The 19755-nt window shown below is 41.2% G+C and overlaps 1 long non-coding RNA gene across 1 annotated transcript; it reads right to left on the reverse strand.

Annotated features, from left to right (window-relative positions):
* Positions 1-408: 408 nt before the first annotated feature.
* On the reverse strand, positions 409-17217 carry LOC308187854. Its single transcript, XR_013944958.1, has 3 exons — positions 17077-17217; positions 4363-5279; positions 409-1405 (listed from the first exon to the last, which is right to left on the reverse strand). It is a non-coding gene; the product is annotated as an uncharacterized lncRNA (long non-coding RNA).
* Between the last annotated feature and the right edge of the window lie 2538 nt (positions 17218-19755).

Below are 19755 nucleotides of genomic sequence, written 5' to 3' on the forward strand. Positions count from 1 at the left end.
AAAGTCTTGAACAAAAAAAAAAAAAAAAAAAAAAAGAGGCTTTCTGCCCCTTTCTCACCATATAAATTTAACATTCCTGGAAGGACCATAATGGGATATCAGTTCTAATTGCCCGAGTTCGGAGAAGCTCCACTGGCATTGCAGGAATTTATAATAGACATATGAAGATTGATATGAATAAAATAAAAACAGAAAAATACGTGACAAAACACCAGTGGAAGCAGCAAAACAAGAGATAAAAGGAGATCTGTGTGTTAATTGCCACAGGCCTCCCTGTCTGGATTTCATTCCAATGGAAAGTGTTGTGGTTTAACCCGGCTGGCAGCTAAACACCACACAGCCGTTCGCTCACCCTCCCCCCTCCCTCTCTGGGATGGGGGAGAGAAACGGGAAAGTGAAGCCTGTGAGTTGAGATAAAGACAGTTTATTAAGACAGGAAAATAATAATGACAATAATAATAATAGTGATAATGATAATAGTATTAATAATAATAATGTGTACGAAACAAGTGATGTACAGTGCAATTGCTCACCACCCGCTGACCGATGCCCAGCCTATTCCCGAGCAGCCGGCCCCCCCACCCCGGCCAGCCACCCCTATATATTGTTTAGCATGACGTCAGATGGTATGGAATACCCCTTTGGCCAGTTTGGGTCAGCTGTCCTGGGTCTGTCCCCTCCCAGCTCCTGCTGCACCCCCAGCCTGCTCGCTGGCAGGACAGAGCGAGAAGCCGAAAAGTCCTTGGCTTGGTGTAAACACTGCTCTGCAACAATTAAAACATCAGCATGTTATCAGCGCTCTTCTCATCCTAATCCAAAACATAGCACCCTACCAGCTACTAGGAGGAAAATTAACTCTGTCCTAACTGGAACCAGGACAGAAAGGAAGAACAAACTGAGATAAAGATGTCAAGAGGATGAAGAACAGGACTGGAGCTTATCAGGCAAGGAAAATAAGAGTTGTGAAATTCAGGAATTTTGCCTAACATTTACAAGGGATGAGTCAAAATCAGCAGGCTAAAGACCATGAACAACATCCAAAAGGCAAGTCCAAAATCCAAGAGATATGATGAGGCCACAGCTGCTGATGTCCACGTTGCATACAAGTGGGCCAAGACTGGATGTCAGGAAAAGTTTCCTCACCGAGATGGTGGTCAGGCACTGGAACAGGCTCCCCAGGGCAGTGATCACGGCACCAAGTCTGTCAGACAGAAGAATTGGACAACACTCTCAGACGTATGGTTTGATTTTGTGTGGTCCTGTGTGGAGCCAGGAGCTGGACTCGATGATCCTTGTGGGTCCCTTCCCTACCTGGGACATTGTATGAGTCTGTGCTTCTAAGTCAGCTTGGGCACAGGTGTCTTGGTACTTGTGTTCGGGTCAGAGGAAAGGTTATGAATGAAACCTGTGAGAGGGATTGGATAAAAATGACTTGTTTAGAGACTTTTTTATTGCAGAGTCACCTTTCCTTCCATAAGATCCCTCACAGAATCGTGTTACAGTAATCTCTTACAAAGTGGGTAGAGTAATGTGAGTAGAAAGGTCTGAAACAAGATTAGAGATTTTCTAAAGACTAGGATTCCTGGAATATATTCACAACTCTGTCACTTTTCCACTGAGCAGGAGAATCTTTTTTTAGACTAAGCGGTAAAATTGGGAAAAGAGATACCAGCTTTTCTGCATAGTATGTCTTTTCTTAGGATTAAAAAGAGGAGGAAAGAAAGAAGTTAAGCTCTTTGCAGGTAGGGAACTACTGCTCTGAATTTATCTTAATTATGTTAATCACTTAGACAACTTCAAAGTACAGCTACATTAACATTTGCTCACTAGCAAATTTATTTGATGTAGGTCCAACCCCAACCCCTACACAGCATTAGTTTGTGAGGGCTGTGCCGTAAAACAGATCAACAGAATGAGATGGGGTTAAAATAGCAGCTGGCAGGGGGAAGTCTTTTTCTTTTTAATATTTTTATCTGCCAGAACATTTCCATGGTCTTATTTAAAGCACCCAGACCCCCAGAGTATCAGCGTATCCAGTGGAGGAGACAGGGAAATGCATCATGAGGAGGCTTTGAAAGGCACCATGAGCAATCCTGCTTTGCCTTACTCTCTCTGAAGCAGAGCCATCCTGCCCAGCAGACTGTGCCTTTTCCCTTGGGCTCATCTTCATTTGGGGGTGCTAGAGAACAGAAAGAAGTCAGAGGGCCAGAAACCAGAAACCAGTAATTTGGGGCACGATGCTGGTGAATTTCCTGACCAAGGTCTGCCAGGCACAGATAAGCTCTAAACACTGCCGGCAGGAATCAACCTTAGCTGAACAGCTTTGGAGACCAAATTGTCTCAATTGCTGGCTCAAGGGCATCCTTAAAGCTGTCATAAGGACTGCCACGATGGAGCTGTGTTTGCCACCGTGGCAAACCTTAAACCTACTGGAGGTACTGTCACCTAAGGTGGACCTTCTTCAAAAGGATATTAGCAGGGCTAATCGGTAATATAGAATTATTATTCAACTTTGATGACAAGGTAGCAAATATCATATTTCTTCTGTGTTTTTGAAAACACAGTATCTTTGGAAATCCTCAGAATGGCAGTGGAGAGCAGAGCAGCCGAGGAAACTGTACACCCAGACACAGGGCAAGAGCAAGGGGAAAACAGCGCAGTGCAACTTCTGCCTGGCCTAGGTGGTGTGCTCCTCATCCTGTATTTTTAGGATAGCCACAGTTATTGATTTTTAAATGATAGTTTAGTACTGGATGACTTTAACAGTACTGGGATTATTTCTCTGTATAATCACTGACAACTACACAAGGACATCTTAACAGCTGTAAAATGAACGCGGGCAGGCTGCGAAAAGGACTGCATGGCATGACAAAGGCATGGTTTCTGCTCCGACAGTTTTCTAGGTGATGGTTAAGTCAAATACCTTTTTTCTGGTCACTAAAGATCCTCTAAGATTTATTGGTAGACTAGAAGGTAGAGCCAGTCTCAGCTCTCTCTGTACATTTATGCGTTCCTCTTCATCAAGGAAAAAAGCCTTTGTATGAAGCTGAGCTACACACAAAATCTATAGCGCTTTGTGGCAAGTAAGTTCACCATCTTCTAGGAAGGAGCCCATTGACCTATGTACCTGATGTCAGCTATGGACCCCGACGCAAGATGTGATACAATGCATGTTGGGGGCACGTGGCTTTGACCAAAGCCAAAGTCCAGCCCACGCCCCATCTGTACTATATCTCATACAAAGCCTGCGCTTGTATGGGTACAGTGATATAGATGCTTTAATTGTAAAGTACTTTTAACACTGTCCCAAACCTAAGAGTCTTTATGTGGACTATTTCCTGCATCTACTCTGCTTTTGTTGTCTGAAGCAGGGATGATCTGGTTATATATAAGATTCAAGAGAGGTGTCACTGTTGCCTTAAATCATGGAAGTGATATTTCCCTCTGTTTTCCTCGAGACATCTCACTTGATCCAGCTTAGCTTTGAAGTTGTCTTTGAACAGCTGGGCACTGCACTCTGATCACTGCTGTTTTTGACTGCTGCTTGAGGAGCTCCATCAGTAACCCCATCTAGGCAGAATCTCCTCTTAGAGTATCCCTCTCACTGTGTCCCACGTAGCTTTTTCCTGTCAATGCTTGCATTAATCTGCAACCACTAATTTCACTACTGTATCCAGTGCTTTGCAGAAGTTCAGATGCATGAGATTTATTGCTTGTCCTTTTTGAATTGAAATAAAGATTAAAACAATATTGTGTAAGAAAAAATTTCATTTAGGGTGCTTTTGTTACATCACATTGTTACCTCACTATGTCACTGCTCAAAGTTATAGATAAAGAGTAATTGCCAAAGGTTTACATTGGAAAATTAGGTTTAGTGTAAACAAATTTTAGAAAACCCAGCTCTCTACACTTAATGATTCTTGAAAGATTTTAATTTCCTACCATGTTTCCTTGCTCACACTTTGTACCAGGCTCATTAACTTTCAGCCCAAATATATAAATTACTTCCATCTGATCGTAGCCTCTGGTTTCTCAAAAACATTTGTGTGTCTGTGTGTCAGCTCTATCATACAAATCACATGATTTTTCATTATTTGCATGATTTGCATGCCCTGCAATCAGGTTTGATTTTCTGACTTCATTGCAGGCCCATTAGCTGTGCGAGTGTGTATAATTCAGGAAGAGTCTGCACAATCAGCTAACGCAAAACTGCTGGTGTGTTTTGTAGCTATTCCAAGCGTGATTCACGTCTGTGCCTGTCTGGCTTTATGAAACTATGTTGCAGTGGAGTAACACCCTCATATCAGTAAAAACCTGCAGGAATTCAGTGCTAACAAGTGTCTGTAGAGAAGGAGCACTTACCCATAACTCCATAAACCCAGAAAAGAGTCTCATGTCAAAGATTTCTCTCCTCTCGATGAAACGTTTCAGAAGAGGTTCTCTGAAGTTCTGAGATATGTGTTCACAGTCAGACACTTGCACTCAGGTGCTTTGCTGCTGGTTTGGATCAGGACCCTCTGCTCCCTCCCCAGGGCCTGGGAGAGCTGAGCTCCTTAGGACTAAAGTTGTGGCCACCAATAAGCAGGACCAATATCAGCTTAAACCTGACAGCAACAGAAGCCCTGAAGCCCAGAACTGCACAACATACTCAAGGTGAGGCCGCAATCATCCAATGGTGACATTTGAAAATCATCCAAAGGTGATCTTTAAAGGTCCATTCCGACCCAAAATGTTCTATGATTCTAGGATCCTAAAGCTCCTGCAAGGGAGTGGGAAGCAGCACGCTTCTTCCTACTGAGCTTACTCCTGAAAGAAAATGTGGCTGAACCTTGTACCCGAGGGATGTGCAACACCAGTGGGGTTATTTTTCAAGAAGAATCCCATACACTTTGTTGCTTTTTGTAGTGGATTGCAGAGCTGACTCTTGTGGCAGGCAGTTGGGTTGGTAACCCCTTAGACACCAAAGGCTTGCACAGGAGTGGTAGCTCCATGTTATGTTTTTATTCTAATACGAAAAATGAAGGAAAGTGCAGGAGTCTGTTAACAGAAAAAGTTGCCTTCTCCAAAAAAAGTTGCTGCTCACACTCTATCTGTGGCTTTCTAAGAATAACCCTGTCTTTAAATTATGAATTTTTCATGCAGAGAAGACAGTTTTCGTGCTTCAAAAGTCACCATGTAGAAGATATTCATGAGATGTTGCCAAAAAAATTTCAATAAAAAAGATTTTTTTAAGCTTAATATTTTTGCAAAGTGTTGTTTGCATGGTCAGCATTAGAGCCCTGCCAAAAAAAAAAAAAAAAAAGATTAACTTTGTTCAGTGTTAATAATATTATTTACTTGCTAGAGATGGAGTTTTGATCACTTCAGAAAATGTTTTTATGAAATTTTGGATACCAATTCCATCAAAAATTGTGAAACTGCTTATGAAAACACCCTCAGTTTTTCAAAAAGCAAACAAAAAACTTTCAGAAAAATACATGCATTTTTTTATATGTTTTTGCTGGCTCTTCACTGTAATATTTGTGAGGTTATGGCTGTCACCTCTTTTTATTGAAAGTCCCAGATTGTTTTCCAGTCAACTTTTTTCCCATCAACAGTTTCACAGTTTATTAGGTTCCCATGTCTCAGCTATGCAGTAAATACTTTGTGCAGATGACTCTTATATAGATTTTGTAGATGGGTAAAATGAGTCTTAAGGAAACAATAACTTTCCCAAAGTCACAAAACGAGGTCAGAGTAAAGCAGCAAAAGTGTGATGGCTTGTCTCTGTGGAGAAAAGACTGTCACAGTAATTTTCTGAAGGATTAATCTTTGTCACAAATGATTGTCACACAAATGAATCTAGAGCAGAAAGAATTAATCAAAGATCTGCGCCTTGTGACAAGAATTGTCACTCATCAGCCACAAAATGCGCCTTGCAATAGTAAAATTAGTAATAATGAGTCCGGGAAACCCAGCATAAAATTAATTATTGGCAATTTAATGGCAAATATTCTTGTCAAACTTTCTGCTGAGAACCTAGGAAGAGGGTCACGGCACCAACAGGAAAAGTCTGGGAGCACAAACCTTCCTTGAGCCAAGACAAGCTTCTCTGATAGCCCTAAACCCTTTTGTCCCTGCCTCTGGCTGATGGAAGAATATTTCTTTAGGTTGAACCAGATCATATAGAGGAGTGTTTATTCCTCAGCTGGTGTGCACTGCAGTGCTGTGCATGTTTTACATGGACACTCTGTATGGAAGAGGGGAAGAGTTTATTGGCCTCTTCTGGTATTTCCCATTTCCTTCCTGACACCTTCTGCTCACAAAGCGTAAGTACAAAGGGAGATACTTGGCTTTCTTGGAGTGAGACGCTCACTGAAAAATAAAAAACTCACTCATATGTGACAAAGCCTATTTGAGCTGTGATTCTTGATCCCATTATGCCTAGGTGAGATAAAGACTGAATGAATGGCTAGTGTTCCCTCCCTGAGGATGCTTACAGGAGTGTATCTGAGATGAGAATGAGAGCTTCAAATTCCAGATCCTCTCCACCTTCAAGCAAAGCACCGCAAATCTTACTCTGGCAAAAATTTCTTCTCTGTATCTGTGGGTTTAGCACCTTGTAGTCCTTATTTATTTATTTATTTGTTTGTTTATTTATTTTATTTTATTTTTTTGCCATGGGCAGCAGGCACAGACCTTTTGCAAGGCTTTTCAACATCTTATCATCATTGAATCTTACTCATCTGCAGCCTGAATTTCCGTGTCGCATTTTTACCTCTTTCTTCTTTGATCAACATGGTCTTTCTATCTTCTTTTCCCATCAGTATTTATAGTGAGTGACCATAGAGAGTATAAGTGACTGGATTTGTGTCATACTCCAGGTATAATCCTCTTTGATTTATAATTCTCATCTGTCACCGTCTGCTGGAAATTTCATTGCTGATACACCCTACAATTGCATCAAACCTTTGTGTAGCTGAATCATGTTGATGACTCATGGCCATACTGTGAATGATTATTTCCAGCCTGGGCTTTCTCCTTGCCTCACATTATCACGGTTCAGCCCCCAGCGTACAGCAAATCTTTTTATTAGTCTCTGTGTGTTTGCCCTGGCACTTCAGGCTATTAAAGTTAATCTGATTTTTATTGCTTCATTGCTCAAGATTACCAAATTCTTCCTATATGGTATTCTAACCTTCCTCTCTATTAATATTATCTCCCAAATTTGTCTCATTAACCATTTTTATTAGTGTTTTTTTTTTGGTTGGTTGGTTGGCCTTGTGTTTTTGTATGTCTGCTTTTTTCTTGTGTGTGGTTTTTTGTTTGTTTTTGTTTGTTTGTTTGTTTTGGTTATTTTTTTGTGTGCGCTTTGGTGTTATGAACAACCGACATAAAGGCTAGTCCTAGACACCTTCCACTCAGCACCTGCCCTTTGCTGGTTTCTTCCTCCATCAGTGTTAGCTATTGTCCCTTCCCTGGAGCCAGAACTTTCCCTGAAACTAATAATAATAATTCCCCTTCTCCATGCCTTAAGCATTAATAATTTGCTCTTAGAATGTGTGTGAGGCTTAGCAGAAGGCCAGGTACTTTGTTTATCACATTCTTTCATCTAAATATAGACCAACATATCACAAAATAAATAAATAAATAAATAAAAATTATCTATCAGATGTTATTGCTATAAATTCAGGTTGCATTTTATCACATTTTCTGTTATCTATATTTTGTTAGGTAGTCTTTTTCTTGAATTTTGTTCCAGTATCTTGCATACACTGGACACAAGGAGAATGGTCATGTTACCACATAGATCATTTTTTCTCTTCTCAAAATGTGAGTTTCCTTGCTAATTTCAAATGCTAATGCACTAGCCATGGATGAATAGGTTAATTTGGAAAAGCTTTGCTGGGGGACTTCTGATTTCACATGCTAGTATTTCTTGGTTGAGGGTCAATCTGCTCCGTAAATTTCAGCACCCTGAAGTTAGATTTTTTTCATCTTTTTGTAATTTTCCTTTTGAATATTCATTCCTATTAAGCCTCCTGTCATGTTTCCTCTTATTAAAGGCAAGGGTAAATAAGCCATATAAATAAGTCTAGTTATCTTGCATCTCAAGCATATGTTTTCTATATGGATCTACCCAACTTCAGCCTTTTCCTTTTTCTGTAGGTTGATATAACAGTAGATTTTTACTACAAATTCAGATTTATAGCTATTAAAATCTACATATTTATCTGAGACTCTACCAAAATTTTCATGTAGAACTTTCTCCTCCATCTGCATGACCTAGTCCATAAAACTTTAGCCAAATATTATAGTGTCGACAAGATGTATCACCTCATCATGGATCAGTAATACTCATTTCATGATTCACCTAATATTTTTCCCAAGTTCTGTATGTTGATGTGTTTGCATTTTTGTTTTGATCAGATTCGTTTTTCATCAACTTTTTAGATGGAAAGTCCATTATCTTCCCTTTAATGAAGTCTGCTGTCTTAAATTGTTCCTTAACCTTCATTTCAGCTTAATTTTTGTCTTATCCCTTAACAAATATAGAGCTAACTTTGCAATATTGGTTTGCATAACAGATGTCTTTACACAGTCAAATATATCTCTGCATCTGTCCACTTTCCCCCTAAGGTGAACTATACTTTGAGAATCTTCCATGCCAGATGCTGTGCCTCATTTGGTTAAAGTGGAGACCTCTTTTCTGTATGGACTTGCTATACCTTTAAAAGTTCATTGAAAGGCTGCTTAGAAAGATTTTCAATGGCAAATTTTTGTTGGAAGATTCTGTGCTGGTAAAAGCAATATTGTTTAGGAAAGAAGGTTAATATCTATGCATTTCACCTTTTGAAAGAAGATTTTACATAGACCCAATGTCAGATTTTGATACTTTTAACATAAAAAAGGGAAAAAATCCGGAAGACTTATTTTTTTTTCAGAAGTTCAGCTAATTGCAATGGTATAAGTAATAATTATGAAGCCAAACATATCTGAAAATTAATGTCATGAACTCTTTTTTTTTGACTTTTTTTACATGTCAATTTGTGACAGAAATGAGAAAACATTTCCAACCTTATCCTGTTTCCTAAAATAAATAAATAAAAAATCTTCACGTGCATGCAAAAGCCTCTTTCAATTCCCTCCTTTCAAGCATGTACAAGGAATCTGAAGCACTTGGAGCAAGCAATACGCAACACATTATATGAATCCTGCACTGCACAAGTGCTGTGCTGGTGCTAATACAGTTTGCTAATTGTAGATTTTCACAAAAAGTGGCCCTGATGTTATGAGCTACCATGTCTGCTGAGCACCTCCCAGGGCCATTTCACATCCAAAGCCATAAGAAATCTGCATTTTATGGTTCCTTTCTCCTAGAATTTCTCTTCCTAGAATTTACTCTGTTTCAGCTAGTAACAGTGGGGAGCTTCTCTCTGAGATGTTTTTTCAGTACCACTGGTTTATTCCTGTTCCCAAAGGGGCAAATTGCAGTATTTCTGTGGTTGGATCAGACCAGAAAAGGTAAACAAATAGGAATAGTAAACAAACTGAGAGATGGATGCAGGCACACACGAAATACTTTAAGGCATAAAGGAATGACCTGCAGCTTTTTCTTTTTTTTTTTCATTCTGTCATACATATGTAAAGGAAGACAAATTCTTTCAAGCTCAGTTTTCCCTCCCAGAGCTCACTGACTGTTGCTTGTCCTTTTCTTTGCTCTTGTACAGCTCAGTGCTCGGCTCTCTAAGCAGATGGCATATTCCATATGACAGCTGTGAACTAGAGGTTTCTGACAGGTACCATCACGGGGACATACCATGCAGCATCATGGTATGCATTAGGGCACAGTGGATAGCTTGGCATGGTCAATATATAAAGAAATAATGAAAACATAGTGGCTTTCAGCAGGATCTTTGCCCCAAAGGAGCCTTGATGATCTGTAGGCATACAGAGGCAAATGGGGGAACCTCATCTCCATTTCTGAATGAGAGTGCTAAAGGGACGAGTAGCACACTGAAATACAAAAAAGCCACTTAGGCTAGGAATGAATGCAATTACTACTTCCACTTCAAACTGCAGAATGACTTGACACTGGGCAGAGTGTCAGTGCTGTGACGAAAATTCACCTAGAGCAGTGGAGTTGACATTGATAGACAGCCTCTGAGGAGTGAAGATGACACCAAACACTCAGGATGGGAACTTCCTGCTTCATCTGAACAAACTCACCTCCAGCAGCCAGTGTTCTCCTGATGTCCAACACACCAACCAATACAATCCAGGTTCAGAGGGCAGCATGCATTTTCTTTTTACTAAGGCTCCTTGCACTTCATATATTCCCTTTTTCACTTTGATTCTGATGGTGATATGGAAAATTTGAGTTGCTAGCATTTTTTTCTATCAGGCCAGATACTGATCCCCCCCGTCCTCAACTCTCTCCAAAATGCATGGTCAGAACAAAGAAGTGGTCTTGTGTTGTACAAAGCTGGGATCTCACTCCTGAATGGCACTCAGGTCTGCACTAATGCCCTCATTTTAAGAGTAAGGAGTGTGTACTGTGGGTATTAATTGACAGGTATTAAAAGATGTCAAATTCCCAAAGATGGTCCATAGACACCACAGAGAGGAGTTTTGGCTGGGCTGTGTCACGTTAGGGCATTGGTTTGGCTTCTGGATTAGAGATGATGATTGTACTGGATCGGTCAGCTCTCAGTGGCTTCCCTTCAAGTGGAGACCAGTAGGGCTGATTTTGCTTAGCTCGGGGTGAGATAACAGCCCAGAGTAATATGACAGTAGATTAATGTAAACAGAATGAATACAAAAATTAGTAATTAGTAATTAGCAATTAGTAATTAGTAATTAGTGAGTACACTCCTGAGCATTGCAGGACCTATATGACTCATTACTATCTCTTATTTGTGTGTGAAGTTGTCCCCCACAGCTTGGCTGATGGGATGCTCTGATGGGAAAGGAAAAGGCTTCAGAGACTAAATGAGTCCAACTGTAATTTCACTGCCTTGCTGCCAGCATCTCTGTCACACGCAGTCCCTCAACTCCAATTCTGATCCTGACAATTGAGTCCTCAGAACACTTAATGCCATTAAAGTAGGAATGGACTCATTAGTGAAATGACTTGATCTTTTCCAACCCATTTCTCCCCTTCTTTACGCTTTGATCTTTATGTGTTGTTTCCGTGTTTGCGTATGGAACTGAAAGCAAGAGTGTCATCCCTTGTGTCTAACTCATCAGGTGAGGTGCCTTCTCTGGCTATGGTAAGAACAGTACCTTGTGCTAAATGAAGGAACTTGAAGGCTAGAGGCAGTTGCAGTGCTGAGCACGTAGTGTGACATGGTTGTACATGTGCTACGTGAAGTTTCTGGCACTCACACTACTGCCCTTGAACTCTGCATTGCCATATGCACAGGGTTTCATCTCACCTGACTACGACATCCAAAACTGACCTAAGAAAGTCATTTAGTCCCCTTCTCCAGCATCTGAGAGTAGGGGTGTCTGCTGGCAGCAGCTCATTCCTTTCCTCTCTGGGCACAATTCAGTTGTGCAGACACAGGAGCCTGCTGCATGCTATTTCCTAGGGTACCCTTGGGCATCCAGTCGCTACTCCAGGATAACACAGGCCTCATGTCATATCTGTCAGCCCTGTGAGGATGTGAGATTACTCTGGGTCATCTCAAATGACACCGGATACTTGTGTCTGCACACCCGACTCATGCCTCAGAGACCTCTTCTGCTATAGGATTTCTCCCACATGGGAAATGTCTTACTACCTTCATTGACTAGAGGGACTGGAGGGCTGGGATGAAATGTATTTGCACAGGGTTGGTAGAACCATGCTACTGATCATCCGTGTTCTCTACAGGCAGCTTCAGGAGATCAGGTAGGATATGGCATTTAAATGTATTTAGGCAACTAAATCATGTTACAGATCAGCCTGAGCCTAAACACTGCACTTTAGTTACCTAAATTTATATGAATTAAAGAAAGACCTACAATTCTTTTGGCTTTACCTTTGAAATTTTGGCCTTTCCAATTCAGCTTTGTTGGCCAATGTTTCAAGCCCTATGGTTTATATCTGCCAAAAAAAAAATTCTATTGACTCTGCTGCAATACCTTTGTAGACAGACCACAGCAGCTTTATACTGCTACTTGGGTCTTGTTTCCACTGCTCTGAACTCTACTTGCACTTCTGAGAGAAAATTTGGGTTGTTAATGGCATGTCATTTGCACAGAGCTCTTTGAAGCAATGCTGGAATGCTACCTGAATTGGATGATATGAATTGAGCACAGGTACCACTGTGCTCCCCAGCAGTTGCCTGAATTGCAGATACTTCCACTGTGATTTCCTATGACATGTGAATGTGTTTGACTGATGTTAGTAATCATTTTGTATAATGCCAGGTTTGTACCGTGCCGTCTTTAGAAATACTAATTTTTGATATGTGCTGAAACAAAACCACAACAGTCTCTCTGTACATGTTGCTAGCAAACATGGTTTATTTATTCCTGGATTACATACCTATGTGGGTGTGGGAATGGGGTATTTCCCAGATGAAGAATGAAGGGAAACACATTAAAGGATTCATCTCACTTCCTTTTCCCCCACGCCCTGTCCATGTATTCTCCCTCTCCCACTAATTTTGTCTCTTGCCAGCAACTTTCTGAGACTGTATTACTCAGTGGACTAATTACATCTCATTAGTCATGCTCACTGTCTCTCACCAATTCTTCTTGCCACATGTTGGCCTAATATATATATCAGCAAAATCATAGTCTAGATTATACATACTACTGCATATACAGTATGCACCACCATGCCAGTAGGGAATGGGAGCCTCACTGAAACATAATAAACAGGTTAAGCTTTACTCCAAACATTCATTAAACTTCAGTGGAGATTCCTATTTGTGTGCTTAAAGGCAAAAGAGGTGTCCCAAAAGATAACCACTTCTGAGAATACAGGAACCAGGATCCTGTCGTTGAAACACAAACAATGCATTAGGGCAGACATGAGAATCTTACTAGTTTTCTCTACCCTGTATAATGACAGTCTCTAACGGAAGAAGCCAGCATCTTGTTGCTGGATCTGATTGAGACATTTATTCCTGGAATAAACTTTTGGAATTCTTGGAATAAAATCTCAGCCAGTTCTCAGAACAAAGAATTTGTCAAAAATACCCTTATAATATTTTAGCTCCCAGAGATTTATGAAACAAACTGTACTCCAGCCAAGCCTTCTGGCATGCCACTTTATAGGCTGATGCCTGGCAAAGAGGATGGTGTGGGGCTCTTTACTATCAGAAGCTTACCACTCAAAGAAAATTGCTACCAATATGCAGAAATAAATATATGCTAGTTCCTCCATTTCTATGTCACCAGCCCAGTTCTGAATCAGGAAAGATACGGGCACAAACCCATGTGGGGCACTGTAAAGATCAGATAAGTCCTACAAATTCCATATCAAATGTGGAAAAAGTCAATGTTCAGTCTTCACACTTGTGGCAGTGTGTTTTCCATGGGCAAAACAAAGCGAGTAGGTGACAGCAGTGGTGCAGATTTGTGATGTAGAGAAGGTGCTCAGAACGGTGGTGTATTCCCCCATGAGTTCTGCCTCTTGTAGGACAGACACACACATGCATACATACACACGGGGCACACACAAAGATACAAAAGTGTTGTCAAGCTTGCAAAAAAATTCAATGTTGCGTTGCACACCCTTGCCTTTGGGCAGAAGAACTTTGAAACATTAAGGGCCAGATTCCATATAGGAAAATATCCAAGTAGAGCAAAGAGCAATTTATTTTTAGCTTGATTTCCTAGGAAAGAATGGCTTGTATAATATCATGCTCAACCTACATCTGTCTTCTTCTGGGCAATATTTTTTGAAGGAATTGGCTAATTTCAGACACATGGGAAAGAGAAGTCGAGCTCCTGAGGTTATTAATGCTCTAGGTGACCCTGCTTGAGCAGGTGGGTTGGACTGGATGATCTCTGGAGGTCCCTTCCAACCTCAATCATTCTGTGATTCTGTGATTAAATTTCACCATATTTCATGGAAATAGGCAGATAAGTGAAGCTATACTTTTAAGGATTTCAGAAGGAAACTTCTATGTGAGTTCAGCTCTGATTAGAAACCAGAGCATCTACACAGGAGTACTTTCTTCAAAATGTAAATCCTCAATAAGCTCAGTTTTAATTTGTTTTGCTGCTCACAGGTCTGCATGTTTTGCTTTAGTTGTGCAATCCTTATCTCACTCCCCTCAGCTTCTGCTTTTCTTTACCTATCTACTATTCCTCTGCAAAGAAGGGAGAGCAACTCTTTATTTTGCTTAGGCACCAAGTCAAAATTTGTGAATAAGAGCAACACATACCCTGGGGCAAGGCAGTGACAGCACCAGTGATGAGGGAGAGGAAACTGTCAGGAACTGCTAAAAAGCTTTGAGTTTGGGAACTTCACAGAGACAGACCATAGGGAGATAAGATGTGGATATCTCAGGACATGAGCAGCCAGCAGCAGGGAGTGAAGGAAAGTGGTATTGAGGTACCAGAGCTGGGTCCTGAGCATGTGCTTAGAGACCATCCAGAGGTAGCAGCGGTTCGGGTATAGCATGTACTTCCACAGTACTTCCACAGTATGAGTGCAAAGCAGCAAAACGTGTAAGCCCAGAGAGCAGAGGTGAGCACTTAGGAAAACATCTCTGCAAGACCATGGGGTTGGCATGCTTGAACAGTGTTTGTACAGTAAATACCAGCACTGCAAAAGACCAACTTGCAATGACTTACATGCTGAACAAACCTAATGAAGTCATAACTGCAAGGATAAGAGCACTGTTTCTGTAAGTACCTCGCAGTCCCTTTTCCCACCCACAGTTTTGGTGATGACAATCAGTAGACCTGTATCTAAATGGCTGTACCTGTGGGAGAGATTGGAGAGATTAACATACTGTAGGAGTTCATTTTCTAGGGCTTTTTCCCTAAGTATTCCTTAAACGTTGCTCCTTTCTCCAAAGGTTAGACATTTATGAAGGAACAATTCTGAGGTTTGTATTTCACTATTTTTGTGGCCTTATAATTATTTTATTTATGTGCTCACCAGCCACAGAAAATACAGTTGTACCAATTGAGGTTTAGTCAGAATTTTCTCTGCTGAGTTTCAAAGACATGTAACAGCTGGTCACAGGTCTCTGTTGATTTGAGCACCCTCAACTACCAGATGACAGAAATGACCAAAAAAAAAAAAAAAAAAAGCAAGGCTTAGAGCTTGTTTTGTCTACAGCTTTCCAAGTATCCAGTTATTTGTACTCATCTTTTCATTACAATTGCTCTACAGTTCATCTCCTTTGGCTCTCCTGAACTACAGCCTCACCTGAACTTATCCATTTCCCATTAACTTGTGCTGCCTGTCCCCTCTGCGGGCTTCTTGTTCCCACAAGAGGAACCCCTGCTCTTCCAGCCTTGCTGAGAAAAAATGAACTTGGGTTGTCCTGCAAAGGCCTCAAGGCACTATGTGCCTTTGGCTCTTGTGGAATGTCAGATATCCATCAAACAGGAAAGCTTGCAAGAGCATAGTGGAGGCTGATAGGATCTCTACCTCCTCAAAACCATTTCTGGCCTCTCTTTGATTCTCATTCTAACCTTCTCACCTTGATTAGAAAGTTTGATCCCAGCATTTTTAACTGGTATGATTTAAAGATTATGTTTCACCAGTTTCCTTGCTGAGGCACCAACTTTTCCTGAAGGAAATGACCCAAACTATTTGTATGCCTGCATGCCTTCCAGAAATGCTGCTGGTTCTTCTTTTGTTCCTTGCTTGGCAAGGTGTGCTAATATCTTATGCCGATCAATACTAGCTGTGAAAACCAGAAAGACTTTTGGGCGTATAATTTTTTCACATCTTGCTTGAATAAAAGCATCTGTACCTGAGAGACTGTCCTTTCCAACCAGCTCCTTCTGTTATAACAGCTAGTGAAATATAAAGTATTGCATCTCTTTAAAATTTTTTCATCTTGTATTTAGAAACCGTTGTGGCCACAGTATTGCAATCTCTGTACTCTTTAAGTGTAAGTGCATATAGATAACCTAAATCGCAGGCAAATGCTGATAATCTGAATGAATTGAGTTCTGCTTTTTTTGACCCCCTTGCACCCAAATATAGGTAGAGTTTAATAATAGGTGATTTATTTAATTGCCATAGTGTTTCTTACCTTATGTACCAGCTGGTGCAGTGCTACAAAGCAGAGCTTTTTTTCTTCATCTTACTTCCTTTTACTGAATAATGAATATTTAATTGAAGTAGATATTCCCTAACCCTTAAAAAAACTGTGATGAGAAGTAGTTCACCTGGTGGTTTCCCTTCAGTATCAGAGATAGCAAAGAAAAGTGAAGTAATCAAACCCTTTCTTTAATTCATGTATGCAAACTCAGGAGATTTTTGGCTTATATAGTCCAATGATTCAATATTGATGTAAGAAAGAGAGGTTAGATTTGCATTGGATGCACATTAGGATTTAGTCATTAAACAGAAAGGCACATGTTGAAAAGTGTTGGTCTGCACCATAGCTTTCTCACTATAGTTTTAGCCAAATGCTCTGTGCTCCCAGAGAATTACCAACTCAGTGCTAAAGGCACTCTCTACCTCATTTACTTACAATTTCAGTAATGAAGGTGATGAAAGTAGAACAAAAATATTTTAGAGAAATGTCTGCACATATTCTTCCCCCAAAGAGAAGAGAAATACTCCTTGTAGTAGGAGACAATAAAGTAGAACAGGAAAGCTTATGTATACCTGCCTGGGCAATACTCTTCATCCTGCTCATGGTTCATTGACGTTCATTTTTCTAGAGCAGAGCTTTTCCTGTTAGGTCACTTACATGTCACTAGAAGCTCCACCAAATCCTTGTGGACCAACAGCCACTTGCAGATGAGTTTATGAGGCTAATTAGATCCTTAATTTCATGACTTTAGAAAGCTAAAATAAAATAAAATAAAATAATCCACTAAAATGGCATTATGTTCTTCAGGGACAAGTATATAGGGATAACATATTTCAGTGGTTTCCAGTTTTTTCCTTCAGTCTCATACTTGCCTTGGTGGCAGGGGAGTCATCTGTCTTCTGTCTTCTTTTCCCTTGTTAACCCACAGGCTCATTTTTTTATATTCTTTGGGAACTAAAATGAGAGCTGAAAGTCATGTTTATCTTTTTCAAAGGAGCTGTTGAACTGGAAAAGCCCCTTTCTGAGTTTCCTTCTAAAGTAATGACCAAGGGCTCAGAAAAGTCAGTTGCAAAATCCACCAAGCCTCTCCTCCCGGGAGGTTTCTGAGTGTTTTTGTAGCTGTGCCTCCCAACCCTTCCTGCTATCTTGCCCTCCCTCACTCCTAAGATTCTTTGAAGCATGAATAAAAATTAGTCTCATCAATTATAATTGTTAATAGCAGACTGCAACAGAGTGAATTTTATGTGGCCAGTGAAAACAGGTTGTTTTCTGCAGTACAGTCACATTATCTACAGTACTTGGGCTGTCTAATCCATGGGTACCCTGATATTGCACAACAGACACATAAGCCCCCTGCACTGGAAGATGGCTGGGGAAGGATTCTTAGTGGAGTCTGTCACTTTTGCTACTTAAACTTTAAGTGATTTAGGAGAAAAGGAGAGAAGGTTTGAGGAATAGGGTTAGCAGTCAACAACGGGTTTGGAAAGAGGCGGCTAAACAAACTAAAACTTGCTTTGTTAACACTTGGTCTGACATATTTAAAATAATGAGGGGAAAAAAAAAGAAAAAAAACCAGCAATGGTGACACTGACTTCATTTAGAATTTCAGATTTTGTTTAAGCTCTAATAATTTTTCTAATTATAATGAAAGCAAACTTGGTCATTTTTACACTTTTGCACATGGAAACGTCATCAAAGACAATACGTCCCACCCAAAACACCAGAGCTGGACACACACAAAATAAATAAAAGCAAAAATCTCAGAATAAAGCTCTTCCTCATCTTGCTAATGATTTGCCATCATGCATGTTTGCAAATCAGAGCGCAACCCTCAGATTACACAGAGGCACACTTCCACAGCAGTTTAACCCACCACAGCTCTAGGGTACAGGACATCCATGTGCCAGCCTCCCCCTTCACTCCCTGTCTCCATCTCCTCCTCCCATGGATCAGAAATGGTGTGGTGAGCAGTTTTGGGGAGGCATGCTTGCAAAAGGGGGGTATTTAGGTTGGCCTAATCTACCATGAGGTCACCATCAATTAGCAGAAGTCTCCTCTTCCCAGCTGCATCCTGGTGCTTGTTCTTGCCCTCTTCCTCAGCATGAGCAGGAACCTGGTTTAGCAGAGGGATCCAGCTGGGAACAAAGCAGGCATTCCTCTGAGTGTGAAGCTGAGGAAATTAACCTGAAATGTGATTGCTAGATATAGGTAACGTAGTGTGCAAATATTATCTAGAAATGATGAGAAGCACTGAAAGCTTTTCCCTATTGCCTTGGCTTATCTCAAAGTGGAAAAAGCTCTGTATTTTTTCCCCCTTTCTCTCATTGATAGTGACTCCCTTTTAAACACATTATCCACTAAATCCACTAAATCCAGCAGCAAAAATTATAAAGTAATTAAGTAGGAGTCACTTACTATAATTTAACCATACAGATATAACACTCAGAGTGTGCACTTTACTTCAATTTACTTCAATTAATTAGCTGTTCCCTGGACAGTTCTGTGATAAATGTTGCTGTGCCTCTCTCTAAGATCTGTGCTTTTCCCAACGTGCTTCCCTATGGTCCAGGCAAGTCCTTTCATACAAAGCCACTCTAGTTTTCTGACTGTGTGAAGGCCTACGATTGAAGAGCAAAGACCCAGAGAGGAGATCCAGATCGATACCTATGTACCCTATGAGGTGGAGATCTTCCAAGTCTGGCTTTAATTCTCTGTTTCAAACTTAGGTCTGAGAAGTTCAGTGGATCCACTGTTTTCTCCAGCTTGCGTCCACTGGCAGCTGGAGCTGTTAATTTTGCTTTGAAGGTAATTGATTTGGAAAAAAAAAAAAAAAAAAGAATGATCCTTGCTGCTGTCATGCTGGAGGTGTCTGTCTCCATAACAGCTACATAAACAATGGAGCCAGGGTGGCTGAAGAGGGGCATCTCCACCGCAGCTGCTGGGGGTGGAAGGAAGTGGGAACAGACCTAGTGTCTCCTGAAGCAGGTCTGTCGTGGCCAACAGATCTGCATTAGGAAACATCTGTTTCCTTTTTTCTCTCTCCCATGCCAGACTTTCCATTATCCCAGGCAGGCTAAATGCCACCCAAGGGGGACAGCACTCCCCATTCAGTTAGTAAGAGTTACTAGCAGTGCTGCAGGAGTAAATGGCGAGCATCCTGCAAATGTTAATCAAATCCCTTCTGATCGTGGACGTTGTCACCATATACCTTCCTGCAGTAGCTGTCCCTCATTGTAAGCACAGTGCCCTCTGCCCACCCATCTCTTCTCCTCCAAACCAGCTGCCCTGTGAGAGACATTGAGCTACTGGAGAAAGTGCAGTGTAGGCCCACCCTGGTGCGGAAGGGCCTGGAGCACCTCTCCTGCGAGCAGAGGCCGGGAGAGCTGGGACTGCTCAGCCTGGAGAAGAGGAGGCTCAGGGGGATCTCACCCAGGGCTGTGAATCCCCGCAGGCAGGGGGCAAAGAGGCCGCAGCCAGGCTCTTTTCAGGGGTGCCCAGCGCCAGGCCAGGGGCAGTGGGCACCGAGGGGCAGGCAGGAGGCTCCCTC

Source organism: Anser brachyrhynchus (genome assembly GCF_964034855.1).
Source record: "Anser brachyrhynchus genome assembly, chromosome: 1".
In the NCBI taxonomy this organism is placed as follows: Eukaryota; Metazoa; Chordata; class Aves; order Anseriformes; family Anatidae; genus Anser; species Anser brachyrhynchus.